At 42.4% G+C, this 14,482-nt stretch overlaps 1 protein-coding gene across 15 annotated transcripts in view; it reads left to right on the top strand.

The window, feature by feature from the left end:
- Positions 1 to 14,482, top strand: part of DLGAP2 (DLG associated protein 2) — a 391,216-nt gene that overhangs the window by 284,973 nt on the left and 91,761 nt on the right. For 4 of the 15 annotated variants that reach the window (XM_083431536.1, XM_083431539.1, XM_083431537.1 and 1 more), the window contains one exon: positions 4,913 to 4,982. The exons of 10 other annotated variants lie outside the window; for them this stretch is intronic. The gene's annotated coding sequence lies outside the window, so the exon portion shown is untranslated. Of the gene's footprint in view, positions 1 to 4,912; positions 4,983 to 9,269; positions 9,393 to 14,482 lie in introns of all 15 variants that reach the window. One more of the 15 variants, XM_083431527.1, reaches the window with a different exon arrangement.

The raw sequence follows: 14,482 nt of genomic DNA on the forward strand, positions 1-14,482 counted from the left end.
TTCAGAAGATGCTCAAAGGACTGCAGACTTTTGATCAATCTATTTGACTAGTTTTGCTGCAGTGGAAATAGTGGAGCAATACTAGGCCAGGCACATATAGACATACCCCACGCTCAGTAGTAGCCTGCTTTAAATGACTTTTATTTATTGTTCCTTTGCTATCACAAAAGCTCTCAACGTGCAGCTGTGATGTAATCTGATCACCAGTCTAGCTAAAAATGTAGTAATTAAATAATAGGTATTTATTTGAGGATTTGTCGGGATTGGCTTTACGGTAATTTTTAGAAGTTTTGAATGGATCTCATAAACATATAATGCTTATCTGAATGAAGTTTTGAATTATTTGGGTCTGTAAAGAACCATGCATTGAGGAGAAATATATATATAGTGTGGAGGAGGTTAATTTTGACCTTCTATAAATAAGCTATGTTCGTGCAACCTTCTGACCAGACTCAGAGAAAATTCGGTGGGTATGGAGTCTGCTCTCATGACACACTATTTGTGTGCATGTCCAGCCATGTACAGGACTCAACTTCTGCCTAACCCAGGGCTAGCCCTACCTTTAGGTAAAGTGAAGCAACTGCCTCGGGTAGCATATGCTGAGATATGGCAGCTCTCAGTTCTGTTGGAGAAATGTTGGCATACCTTGTCCATCATGAGCAACTACCCTGCTGACCTCCCTCAGGGACAGGGCTGTAACTTACTACTTGTTGTGAAATAGGTTTCAGCATCCAGTCCTACTATATGTGAATGGGTGTGCTTGGGTGTGCCGTTTTATCCTTCATCAAAGCCCTGCACTGTCTTTAGGTAGGGCTGGGATAAACTCCCTTTCTGAAACCCCAAAGAGCTGATGCAAGTTAATGTAGACAAGATTGAGTTAGCTGGACCAATGATGGCTGCCAATGATGTCCATGTTGCCACCACTGTTGGCTGCAAAACTTGCCCCATAAGTATCTTTTGAAATCATAGCCTTCAAATCCAAAAGGGCAGGAAGGACAAGTGATTTAATTGTATACAGCACCATTCATTAATAGGGCGCTTTATTCAGTGGCTTGTGCAACACAGACAGATTCCAGCCTCAAGGATCATACAGCTTGATTGGGGGCGAGAGGGCAGGATATGTGGTGTGAACTGCATGAGCACAATTAGTGTATGCAATAACGTGCTTACTGACTATAGCGCCTTCTCTGCATTTGAAGGAAAATCTCCATTGGAACCAATGGCATTTCCCCATGGGTTCTCCTTGCATAACCCAAATAAAGCGCATGCTAAGGGCATTTACGCCATTAAAGTAACATCTAATTTGACCATCGAGAGCTACAAGTGTAAGGCAGCATCTGTCTTGACCGAGGGCTCATTCGCACTGAATCAGAACAAATATCAAGCAGGTTTTCTGCAGATTGGCTTTTGCTCTGATTCAGCAGTTAAACAGTGAGTTTTCCCAGGGAAAGTGATGGGGCAAACGGAAGACCACTCTGACTCATGCCTAGAAAAGTACAGGGCAAGCTGAAATGTGGGCAAAGCCAAACACCCACAGTGATTCTGTGGAGGAGTGTGCTCTGTGCAATAGGGTCTAGGGCAGCTTCAGTGGGAGGGGAGACATGCCAGAAAACAGACTGAAGCATCCAGGGAAGCTCCACTCACACTGAGTGCCTCCACCAGATTTTGGCCTGGGTACCCCATACCATGGGATGTGGGTGGCGCTGTTGGTTAAACCACAGAGCCTAGGACTTGCTGATCAGAAGGTCGGTGGTACGAATCCCTGTGACGGGGTGAGCTCCCATTGCTCGGTCCCTGCTCCTGCCAACCTAGCAGTTCGAAAGCACGTCAAAGTGCAAGTAGATAAATAGGTACCGATCCGGCGGGAAGGTAGATGGCGTTTCCGTGTGCTGCTCTGGTTTGCCAGAAGCGGCTTAGTCATGCTGGCCACATGACGCAGAAGCTGTATGCCGGCTCCTTCGGCCAATAAAGCGAGATGAGCGCCACGACCCCAGAGTCGGTCACGACTGGACCTAATGGTCAGGGGTCCCTTTACCCTTTACCCCATACCATACCATACCATCACTGTCTGGTTTGTATCAGTGAGTTTCACTCATGCCATTTTAGATCCTTCTTCACATCTACTCTTGCTCATAGTACTATGCCACTAATATGAGCCTCTGTTCATGCTGTTAAATGTGCGGTTTATTATCAACAAAAACACCAACGTTTTCTTATCCATTCATCCAGCTACATGGGGCACAACTCATTCATGCTAAAATCCCAGTGCAGAGAAATCCCGTGGCCATAGCCCCTCAGAGAAATTAGTACATAAGCAGGGAGGACCATATGACTTATCGGCGGTAATAAGCATGTGCAACAGGTCAAAAATGCGCTGTAACATCTTTGCAAATTCCTTTTGGGAAGTTGCAGGGGCCTGCCAGTTCATTCATTACTTCCTCCGTGCAGCAACAGCAGTGGAATAACTATTGGAGTGGGGCTGGGGATCATATGACACAAGAAAAAACATGTTTTCGTCACAATCCAACACGAAGTTAAGTGTGCTTTAGCCTGTTCATTTATTTCAACTTAAGCGTATTTACCGTATTTTTTGCTCTATAAGACTCACTTTTTCCCTCCTAAAAAGTAAGGGGAAATGTGTGTGCATCTTATGGAGTGAATTTTAGGCTTTGCAGCTATCACAGAAGCCAGAACAGCAAGAGGGATTGCTGCTTTCACTGCGCAGCGATCCCTCTTACTGTTCTGGCTTCTGAGATTCAGAATATATTTTTTCTTGTTTTCCTCCTCCAAAAACTAGGTGCGTCTTGTGGTCTGGTGCATCTTATAGAGCGAGAAATACAGTAAACGTCGAGCTGGGTGGTGCGCATTATGCACACATGTAAGGTAAGCATGTCAGGGAGGAGGCTGCAGCCCAGGGTTAGCCAGTGTGCTGCCCTCCAGAGGTTTTGGGCTGCAACTCCCATCAAAAGGAATCTGTATGTGCAGTGGTCAGGGAAAATGGAAGTTGCAGTTCAGACCACCACATTGGCTGCTCCAGTTCTAGCCTAACCTTTCGCCAGGCATGCTAGTTTTGAATATGGAGAAACTGTTCTTTGTTGTTTTATTTACAGGAAGGAATATCCATCTATTTTTTGCATCTGGAAGGGACTGTCATAATTTTTCTAACATGATTATTGCGCTTTTTTGTGGAGCATGAATGCCATATATGACTGCTTTCAGACAAAATATCTAAATATTCTGTCATGAAGTGAAGACTGCACCATCTAAAACATACTCATCTAAGTTGGCCATTGATTGACCCGTGTAATTGTCTGGTTTGTTGCAATGTATGTCCATCATACCATTTGACCTGTCGGCTATCATATGTCTTTCAATCAAGAGCACATGGTAGTTTATGTGCATTCAATCCTTACCTAGAGTGGGTTGTTTTGTTATCATAATTAGGTTCTTCAAGGAAGGCAGCTGACATTCTCCTTGGTGAATATTTAGAGTAGAGTCCTACATTTTGTTACAATTCACTTGCTTCTTTCTTTTTTTTTGCAAAGATGCACGGCAAAATTAATAAGCCAAATAGTTTGAATTCATCATGTAAGGTTGCAGGTGATTATTTCAGGGTTCTGCTTGTTCACTTAATATAACTGCAAAAGAGTAAGACTCATGTAAGCTACATAATGAGAGCTTCTCTGTCTCTGCATTTGGACAGAGCATCCCATGATGCGTGTGGTTTGCAGAAATCAAATTATTTATATATTTCATGAAGATGACTCTCAACCTTTCAGCGTAAGGCAGGCATAGGCAAACTGGGCCCTCTCGATGTTTTGGGACTACAACTCCCATCATCCCTAGCTAACAGGACCAGTAGTCAGGGATGATGGGAATTGTAGTCCCAAAACATCTGGAGGGCCCAGTTTGCCTATGCCTGGCGTAAGGGCTATACTTTTATTTTTCCACACTATACGTCCCGCTTTTGCAGAATCAAACAACGCAAAAAGTTTCATCTGGTCACATTTGCAACTGTTTGATAGAGGAGCCCTAATGTGAAAGTCTGGATGTCTTTAGCAGCTCCAAACTATCTCAACCCCTCCCCCCTTGGGCAAATATATCCCTTAAACAGCTTCACATTTTCTTTCTTGCATTCAGAAATGCAAAAAAAATAGAACACTGAAGTTACTTTAGGATGCAGAATGATGTATATTTTGTCATTATATTATTATTTTCCCATTATTAGGACAGTAAAGTAGTTCAGATACATAAGACTATAGGAACACTTGCATAGGATGATTAAGTGTACAAAAGCAAATTATTTATTATAAAAATCACCCAAAACCTTGTACAATATTGCTACTGAAACTAATATCACCATATTGATCTGCTGGTGCAGACATAATGCTAAACCATAACTGTGCAATGCTTGGACTTGTGAGCCTCTTCCTTCCTGGCTTTTTCTCCTCTGACATAAGCCAGAGGAGGACAGGAGAAGCTTTCATATTTGGATTTAAGCTAACCAGATTTCCATGTTACATTCGAAGTACGGGAACTTTGATTAGTTTAAACTCCGGTTAGTAAACAAGGCAGGATTATAATCAAGTTGATATTGGCTACTTTGAACTAACCATACTTCAGACTTCACGTTTGGGAACTCTGGTTAGTTTAAAAGCAAAAGTATCTGATTTCCTCCTCTGGTGGAGCCTGGGGCTTGCCATAGCTCAGGTATGAAACAGGAAATTATGGTTTTAGCATTCTATCCAAACCAGGCCATGATATGGAATGTCAATAGTATTTATGGGTTTGCTTTTCTGCTTCTTTTGCAGTGTTGAAATATAGGTTGACAAAATGTTTACATTTAGCGTGTTGAAAATTGTTAGTCACTATCCAAAGCGCTAAGCATTAAGTATTATTATTACTTTCACAGATTTTGTTGTATTCTATGGAATCCAATTTTTCATATAAAAATGGAGTTTGGGGGCCACCTCTTTGAAAAGGTAACATTTCTTCTGTAGTTAAATGTACCGTAGCCTTAAGTGCAGTTAGCTTTGCAGACAAATGTATTTTAAATTTGCAAGCAGTAGGCATTATCTTGCATTCTTCCATGTGCCTTTCTTCCTGTAGTTTGCAGTGCAAATTCATAAACTTCACACCAGGAGTCCTGCCGGGTTGGTTGATAGTTTAGGTGCTTCGACAGTCGCATGTGCATAAAATATGTAAAGGATTAGGAATATTCATTGAAGCTCTCAATCGGCAGGGCCATGGAGGACCAACAAAAAATGTGAATTCCAATTTCTTGTTTGGTAACTCATTCACATTTGAATGCCTACACTGCAATCTTTGTGGGCTGATTCTTATGTTAACTAAACAGCATAGCTCTCTACATCACTGTAGTAACATAGACATTAGGGCAGGCATAGGCAAACTCGGCCCTCCAGATGTTTTGGGACTACAACTCCCATCATCCCTAGCTAACAGGACCAGTGGTCAGGGATGATGGGAGTTGCAGTCCCAAAAACATCTGGAGGGCTGAGTTTGCCTATGCCTGCATTAGGGAAACCACATGGGTGGGACATTTGGCACGGCTACATTCCACACCATTGCCACTAAGCCAAGGGGAAGAGCAGTGATGTGCAAGAAATATCACTATATCACACACCCCTACCTTTCCATGCGTTACTGAAGGGGAGCAGGAAATAGACATGTAAAATAGATAATCATACAGCTTGGGTAACATAGGAATCTGCACACAGTATGCGTTCTTCTCAAGTGTCTTGACTGCTGTCTGTTTGTGAAGACTCTGTTTAATTGCTTTGGGATTCCTTTGACACTGGAAACCACAATTTTGATTTATTCCCCCCGGAAGGCCATTATTTATGCAAGTGTTTACAGGCAATGCAACAATGCAAGAAATGCTCATGTTAAATAACTAGCATCTTCATAAACAAAAGGCATACTGCATCACTACAACATCTCAGTGAAAGCTGACTTTTGTAATAATCTGCAGGAATTTCCATCTCTTGCCATAATTCCTCTGCAGCTCACAGAAAATAATAGCTTGACACACAAATCCTTTAAACCCTGTGCTTTCCATGTGAAGGACTGTTGCTCCACACTTAGCAAAGTTAGATTATTTCTAGGTGTTACAAAGTTGGTATTTATTTCTTTATTTCATGAAATTTATTCACAGCTTGTTGTGGGATGGCGAACATATCTCAACATGCATTATTTGCAATACTTCCCATTTCTTTGCTCTTCCTCCCCCACCCCCAGTTCTGAAATTGTGCCTGGCAGGTATACAAACAAATAAAAAGTGTTTTGTTTACTTTTGTTTAGGACTGGCACTCACTGATGAGATGGTGCTGTGGCATGCTACATAAACCATATGAGTCATACGGTCATACAGCACCAGTACTGAATCCCATTGATAAAGTTTATTTCTTGGGGTAGGTTGTAAGGACATGGGTGGGAACAGAATATATGGGTGGGGTATAATATATATATATATATATATATATATATATATATATATATATATACACACACACACACCCCACCCATCTGGCTAGGTCTTCCCAGCCACTCTGGGCAGCTCCCAACCGAATATTAAAAACACAATATAGCATTAAACATTAAAAGCCTTCAGATGTCTTCCAAAAGTAAGATAGTTGCTATTGCCTTGACTTCTGAAGGGAGGGCATTCCACAGGGCGGGCGCCACTACCGAGAAGGCCCTCTGCCTGGTTCCCTGTAATCTCACTTCTCTTAGTGAGGGAACCGCCAGAAGGCCCTTGGCGCTGGACCTCAGTGTCCGGGCTGAACGATGGGGGTGGAGACGCTCCCTCAGTTGTTGTTGTTGTTGTTGTTAGATAAAGGCTCTGTGTATATAGAAAAGGAGAACTTCACAAGGGTAGGGTGTCCTAAACTCTACATGGATGGTACATGAAGATCATGTAATTCATTTCAGATCCACACACAGAAAAGGGACTGCAGTACTGAAGTCTCAGGCCAAGCCTCCTAAGAACATCCAGAGACTCTGTCTGGTTGGTTCCTAGGGTGGGGCCTTGTCTATGGTGTGACCAACACACAATTCAGTTCAGTATTCTGGTGAGCATGTGAGGAGGAAGATGCCCTCAGAGCCCTCATGATGGGTGCAAAAAGAGGTCATGATAAGCAGGGAACCAGAGTTATGTGAGGGGTGGTGAAGAATGGGAACAGAACACAAGATAAAAAGGCCCGGTGACTGTGTATGTATTTTTTATTTTACTAACTACACATATATCTTGCCTTTCCCCACAAGGAGCTTAAGGCAGCAGCATACACGGTTCTCCCCTTTTCTCCATTTTATCCTTCTAACAAGCCTGTGAGACAGATTAGGCTGAGAGATATCTCTGGCCAGAAGTTACCCAGTGAGCTCATGACCAAGCAGGGGTGTAAACTAGGGATGTGGGAGGGATTTTTTGGGCCCTCTCTCCTCTCCCCACGTGCTCCCTAATTATATTCTGGGTTCCCCTTTCCTCAATCTTCCAAAACAGATTTAAGGGGGGATGCAGGTAGAGGAAGTTCTATTGTGCAGCCTAAAGTGTTTGTGCTACTGGGACCATTTAGTTGTATGGTATGCCATTATACCTCAAGCGTCAAAGGCCAGGGCAAATAGGTGTCTCTTCATTTTGCCTAAAACAGGCATCTCCAACCTTTGGCCCTCCAGATGTTTTGGACTACAATTCCCATCATCCCTGACCACTGGTCCTGTTAGCTAGGAATCATGGGAGTTGTAGGCCAAAACATCTGGAGGGCCGCAGGTTGGGGATGCCCGGCCTAAAACATATCTACGAAACACATTTTTGCAGATAAAAGCACTGAAAAGTGTATTTTGCATCAAAAAGTGCAAATTTTAATTGTATGCTGACTTCTCATACATTCTTTCAAAAAAATCTGCAAAAAAGTGATGGTACTGAACACCAGAAATACTGAAGGGGGGCAGGATTAGGCTGCTCAGCCCATATCTAATCTGAACCCAGGTCTCCCTGGTCCTAGTCAAACACTCTCACTGCTATTACAAATTTCTCAAGGTCCACAGTGGCTTCAGTAACCAAACAATGATCTATGAAAGTCATGAATTACATTGCAGATCCAAAAAGAGCTGAAAATAGTAAGAACTATACTAAAAAGGAAGAGTTTTGATGTTTCCACCTTGTAGGTTACACTGGCATCCAATAAGTTTTGTAATCAAGATTAGAATTGTTCTGAAAATATGTCATGTAAGAATGGTTTATTCATACCTAGATGCTACAATTGGCTTATGAAATTGGTTTTTCATTCAGTAGGAAAGAGGCTGATTTTAGCATTCAGTGTGCTTGTTTTGAATGTCTTCAACATTTTCACTTGCTTTCACAATATTTCATTTAGCTGCAAGATAGGCTCCATGACTTTGTTGCTAAGAATAAAAAACACAGTTTTGAAGTCCTCCATAGTATTGAAATTATTTCTGTGCTGTTAGTTGAATTATATCACCATTTTCAAATCATGCTTTCAGTATGTTTAAAGCTCATCTTAACATCCCTTCCTATCGACACTGCATAAGAAATGTTCTGCAGAGGAAGACAAGAGTAACTGAAAAAAACAATGAAAGACATATGTTAATTGAACTTTTGTGAGTTGTTGGGGTGAGGATATAAAGGATGTAAGAGGGACACAGGACAGGTAACTCTCTGGGGAAGTGATAACATGTGGGAAGAGGTGGTATTCTGACCATTCATTTGAAAAAGAAACAGACATAAGCAGTCAATTGTTGTACTCTAATTCCCATCAACTCCAGCCAGCACAGACATTGGTCAAGGATGATGGGAGCTGTAATCCAACAACATCTTTAAGGCTGCAAATTCCCCACCCCTGCAATAGATTAACTTTTTACTAGGCTGGTAAATTACCGTTGAAATATCACACAGAACAGTAACAAGAGTCAGCCAAATTTTAATGGATTGGAAATAACCCCTGTATGTGTTGTAGCTTTCTCTTTCCTGGGGAAAGGAAGGAGCAAAAATACTTATCCAGATCCTAAAAGAAACCATTGAGTGTTAAGGTATTGGTATTTGATGAGATATCTCAAGGTGATGAGAGAAGGCAACAGCTGCCCTTCTGAAAACATCTCCTGCTGCTCCAAACATGGCACCAGAAGCATAGCATTGCTTCATGAATTTCAACAATGTAATGAGCAAATAGAGTAGTGTAATCAATTTAAAATTTAAAGCCAGCAGATGAATTTGATTTCTTTCTTTTTTTAAGAACCTCAGTCCCCTAACCTAGCAAGAAGGAGCCAATGAAGCTAAGATGGAAAATAGGCAAGTTTCCAGACACCAGGCTGAAGGCCCTAAGACGCTCCAAGCATAGACCTTGAATGGGAGAAAGGTGCAAGGATCCTTTTCCCAATCTCTACACCTGCAATCGAACTTTCCCCTCCGCCATGTTGTCCCCAGATCTGCTCCAGAGGGTTCGGGTAACTCCTAGAACAGATATAGAGTGTATACATGGGGAGCAGAGAGGGAGAAGGTTGTACAGGCAGAAATACTTGCACTGATAGAATAAGTGACTTGGAGGTATATTGGACTCCACCTTTCGTTTCATTATGTGTGTGTACATACAACTAGTTATTTGACAGGGCTCAGTGAAGCTGGCTTAAGTAATTGGTTTCTGGCCTGCATGAAAATGTTGTCACAGAAATGGCCACTGTAAACCTGTGATTTGTGGTGAAGCTACATGCCTTTACATGAAGACACTTGTAAAAGGTTTGCGATGGAGGCAGAGCCACACTTTTCAAACTGTTGCTTTATCCAATATCTTCACATGAATTTTCAGCTGTGCCTCAGAAGTGAATTCTGAACGCAGCTGCGCCTGTGAAACATTTGTTCCCTCTTTCCGTCGTGGCAAGGAGGTGACTAATGTGGAGAGATCACAGATTCAGAGGACAATTTTGAACCTGAGGCATTTGTGCAGTGCAAAACAGCTGGGTGATGGAGGACAGTTAATGCCCTTTCTTTGCTGTAAAGGGTTGATTGGGCTAATGAGGACCTCTGCCTCAGGGGCTTAATAAGCCTAGTTTATAATGTGGTGTTAAAAAAGACTAGACAAATTCATAGAGGATATGCCTTCCAATAGCTACTTAGCCATGATAGCAAAGTGTAAGTCAGAGAACCTGAGGTCCTCTAAATGTTGGGCTATAGCTCCTATCATTTCTGACCGTTGACTGTTCTGGATGGGACTGTTGGGAAGGCCGCAAGTCTGCTGTAACTCCAGTAGAACAAGCAGCTCTCTGAATACCAGCTGGTGGGGACAAACTTCAGTTCCTTCTGGGGGCATCTCGCGGGCATTTACTCCAGCAGAGCTCTTCTTCTGTTCTTAACCTTTAAGCAGTCATGGCTGGGGATAGGAGCAAATTTGGTTTGGATAGAAAGGTGCCACGCTTTTTAGCGGCTCCAAGCAGCTTGGAAGCTGTTCAGGGTTTAAAAGAAAAACTACTTCATTCAAGTTTTGCAGTACTGTGTATTCTGGAGGGTAAAGGTAAAGGGACCCCTGACCATTAGGTCCAGTTGTGGCTGACTCTAGGGTTGCGACACTCATCTCGCTTTATTGGCCGAGGGAGCTGGCATACAGCTTCCGGGTCATGTGGCCAGCATGACTAAGCCACTTCTTGCAAACCAGAGCAGCGCATGGAAACGCCGTTTACCTTCCCGCCATTTAATCTACTTGCATTTGACGTGCTTTCGAACTGCTAGGTTGGCAGGAGCAGGGACCGAGCAATGGGAGCTCACCCCGTCGCGGGGATTCGAACTGCCAACCTTCTGTTCGGCAAGTCCTAGGCTCTGTGGTTTAACCCACAGCGCCACACGCGTCCCTATTCTGGAGTGTACTGAATTCCAACCCGCACATTTCATTGGGAGCAGCGGAAGAGGTGGGTTTGCTCCAGAATGTGTATCAGCCTGAAATCCTTCACCATCCAAATTAGATGCTGCAGAGAATACCTTTGTATCTCCTCAGGTGGTGAACAGCAGATTATAATAGGTCTTTGCCAAACTTGTGATGCTAAGTAAAGGCAGACAGGGCTTCTTTAATAGTATTCACCAGCAGGTCACAGAAACACAAGAAGGGTGTGTGTGTGTGTGTGTGTGTGTGTGTGTGTGTAGGGGGTGTATTCATTCTGTAATGCTTTCTGTCTCCAAGTATAGCCATTTTTAAATGCACAAAACAAAGTATAATGATTTCTTTATAATTGGAGTTAACTATTCTTAATTCAAGTACTTATTACCTGGCTAATTCCAGAGTGTTTCTTTCATGTGCAGTTTTCATTGATGAAAATTATGTCACTAAGGCTCAGCAATTATTTATTTTATGCAGCCGTATATTCATGGGTGTTTCAGGGCTCTAAGAAAAGGAAATAAGTTTTAGAGGGTAAAGTGTTTGAATGGGGAAGCCCTAATGTTTTGAATTAACCTAGTACAGTTAAAGTAATTCAGTGTCATGCAGATATTCACAAATGTTAGTAGGCAACTCACTCTCATCTAGGTTAGTCATTGTGAACGGGCGAGTGGACATTTATTTCTATATATTTAATATATAATATATGAGCTGAAGAAGGTTCATACTCCCAGTAGAGAGGGATGAACATCTGCTTGCACCCGGACACAGAGCTCTTCATAAAACTCCACTAAACTTCATAAAACTCCACTCCGTGCAGCAAAGTCTTCTGAGCACATTTAGATTACCAGTATTGGGAGCTGTAGTTTCTTATTCTCCCTGCTCAATATACAGGAGGAACACTTCCCAGCCTTCATGTTAGCAATGCATTGGGAGTTCAGAAGAGCCCAAAGTTTCAGCCTCGCCTACCATTTCCCCCCTTTCCCCATATATACTCTACTCTGACTAAACCCACAACTTGACATCTTTAGGAAGTTTTGGAAAGGGTCCAAGGCTGTCTCCAACAGCCAAGTTATAGTGATGCAGATTACTCTTAGGTCAAAGAGGGTGCCTTAGCAACACATGAGGCCAGGTCGGCTGGGGTCAGGAAGAAGGGGGCAATTACAGTAAGTACAGCCTTAGAGCTCACTTCCCTCCTACAATACCTTTGTTTGCCTTCCGCCTTGGAGAACAGAGATACATTCACCACGATCACAGCAAGTGAAGTCACTTGACAGCCACAGTGGCCACTCAAGTCTCTTTCTTCCTGCCTGCTGGAAGCTGTAAACAGAGACATCTGAAGCAGCAACTGAATGGATCAGCAGCAAGTGGTGACTAGAAAAGGTCAGAGCAGTGGGATGAGTGGACAGAAAAAAGAATATTATTCATTCATTCCTATATACCATTTAAAGCTGAAAATGGGCTTCTAAGTTGTTTGCTACACACACACTCACACACACACACACACACCAGTTACACAAACATTAAAATGCATTTATCTTTCCTTGAGCGCGCTAGCACAGACACAGATGTCATTGCTGCTGCTCCTCTGCTGACAAGTCCTTTCTCATCTCTAATCCCGCTATCCCTGTCCCATTTAGGTACCTTTGTGCATTGGGGGCTTGGCAGGGGATGCAAGTTGGAGGGCAAAGAAGGGGAATAGGCTCTCCCTTTAATCCAGCTGCTCTGCTGCTTAAGAAATGTGGGAGAGAAGCAAAGGGCATTGAGAGATTTATTTTTCAGGGTTGGCACTGGTTTGTTTGTTTTTTTGAATTATTTCAGGGGAATCTAGATGTACTTTTTTCTTTTAAAAACCTATTGGGATGTCAGTTCCTTTATTTTGTGTAGCACTCAAGGCTGCACTTTTGTTTTGCTCAGGAAAAAGAGGGTCCAATTACACTTTCAATGAATCCTCTAGAGTCTGAATGGCACCCTAGATTAGAGACGGTTGCCATTCACACGATAGCCAAGAAACTGACGTCATCATCCATTAGATCAGATCCTGTGAGTCCCATAAAATGATACTTCAAAGTCAATCCACTGAAGTTATAATGTGGCAAGACTGTATTCTCTGGCTTCAATTTCTGTCAGAATCCACTACTTATTTGTATTGCGCGTTTGCAATAGTTTTCAATAACTATGTTTTCTCAAGCAAATATGTCAAAAGGCTGTGGAGAAGCCAACATAAAGTATAATCACGGAAATGTATGGCTGCTCTTGTGAAGATTGCTCTCCCAGCTCAGATGCTAATTTCCTTTTGAAAAGTTTGATAAACTGAAAATTTGAGAATTTTAGAATATTTCAATCATTCTGTTTTGTTTGCAGAATTTCACAGCTGCAAGATCTTGTATAACATTGAGCAAAAGAATTAATCAAACTCTGAACACAATAGAAACACACTTAATTAGAAGTCATTTTTTGGGTGTTTATTGGGCATTAGATTTCCCTGAAAACTAATGAGGAAAGTTATTAAATGTAGAAGAATCGAATGCTTCTGTAGCATATGTCAACTTTTGCTGGTGAGAAGGCAGGAATTTTATATTTTGCACTTTAACTTTTGAGTCATGTTGATTTCTATGAAAGAGAGTTAAGCACATGTCGAACTGAATGATACCTGTACAGCTCAATTCTCATAATTTACTCATGCATTCTTTAGTAGGATTTGGTTACTGAGAATGACTTAAATTTACAGTGCAATCTGTGTCACATTAGCTAGACTGAGCCCTAAAAATTATATCTGTGACACTATCAAGTAGCCTGCTAAACATTTGGATAATCTTATTGGTCAAAATGCTGGCATCCATCTGTTTCAACAGACAATCTCTGGGGGTGAAGTCAAATTGCTGGAGAATGTCAGCGACTGCAGAGACCAGAAACTCGTAATTGCTACCTCCCATGCTGTTTTTAGTGCCGTAGCATCACCAAAGTGATCTCTATGGGGCACAAGCAGTGTGCAGTGTCTATGGAAGTCCTGGGCTGCCCAGAAGACAAGATCCCCCTCGCTGATGTGAGCCAAATGAAAGCAAAGAAATACATTTGGCACCAGCTTGGTGGCAAGAGTTACTGGAATGGGGCAAACAAGATATCTTAGGGATATATCTATATTTGTGTAGAGTTTACTCCTTAGCCTTTTCTTCTCCTGAAGATGTTCCCACCAAGGCAGTGGGTATGGATTTTTCCTCAGAGTTTACTCTAAAGCCTTTCTCACAAATAAGTATAGCTGCAAGCCAGCAGAGGTTTAGGATCAGAGTTTTCCTTCTCCTAGATAGGCTACCTTCTTAGGTTGACGAGGCCCATCTGTCCCTCATTTCCCTCTAAAGCACATGCAGAAACTGCCTTCTTGACAGTTGGACTCACTGTTAATCTCGTCCGCTCCATCTGCCAGAGTCTGTCTTTGCATGCAAGTCCCTAACTCACTGAGGGTTTGAGACCCATCTGCTGCCCTCCCCTGGTTTAGCTAGACAGGTGGAAACTGAGTGCAGGGTGGGGACCGAAGGTGGACCAACTAACCCAGAAGGACCATGATGTGTCCCTCACCAAAGGTACTA

This window comes from Podarcis tiliguerta (assembly GCF_965153285.1).
Source record: "Podarcis tiliguerta genome assembly, chromosome: 3".
NCBI lineage: Eukaryota > Metazoa > Chordata > Lepidosauria > Squamata > Lacertidae > Podarcis > Podarcis tiliguerta.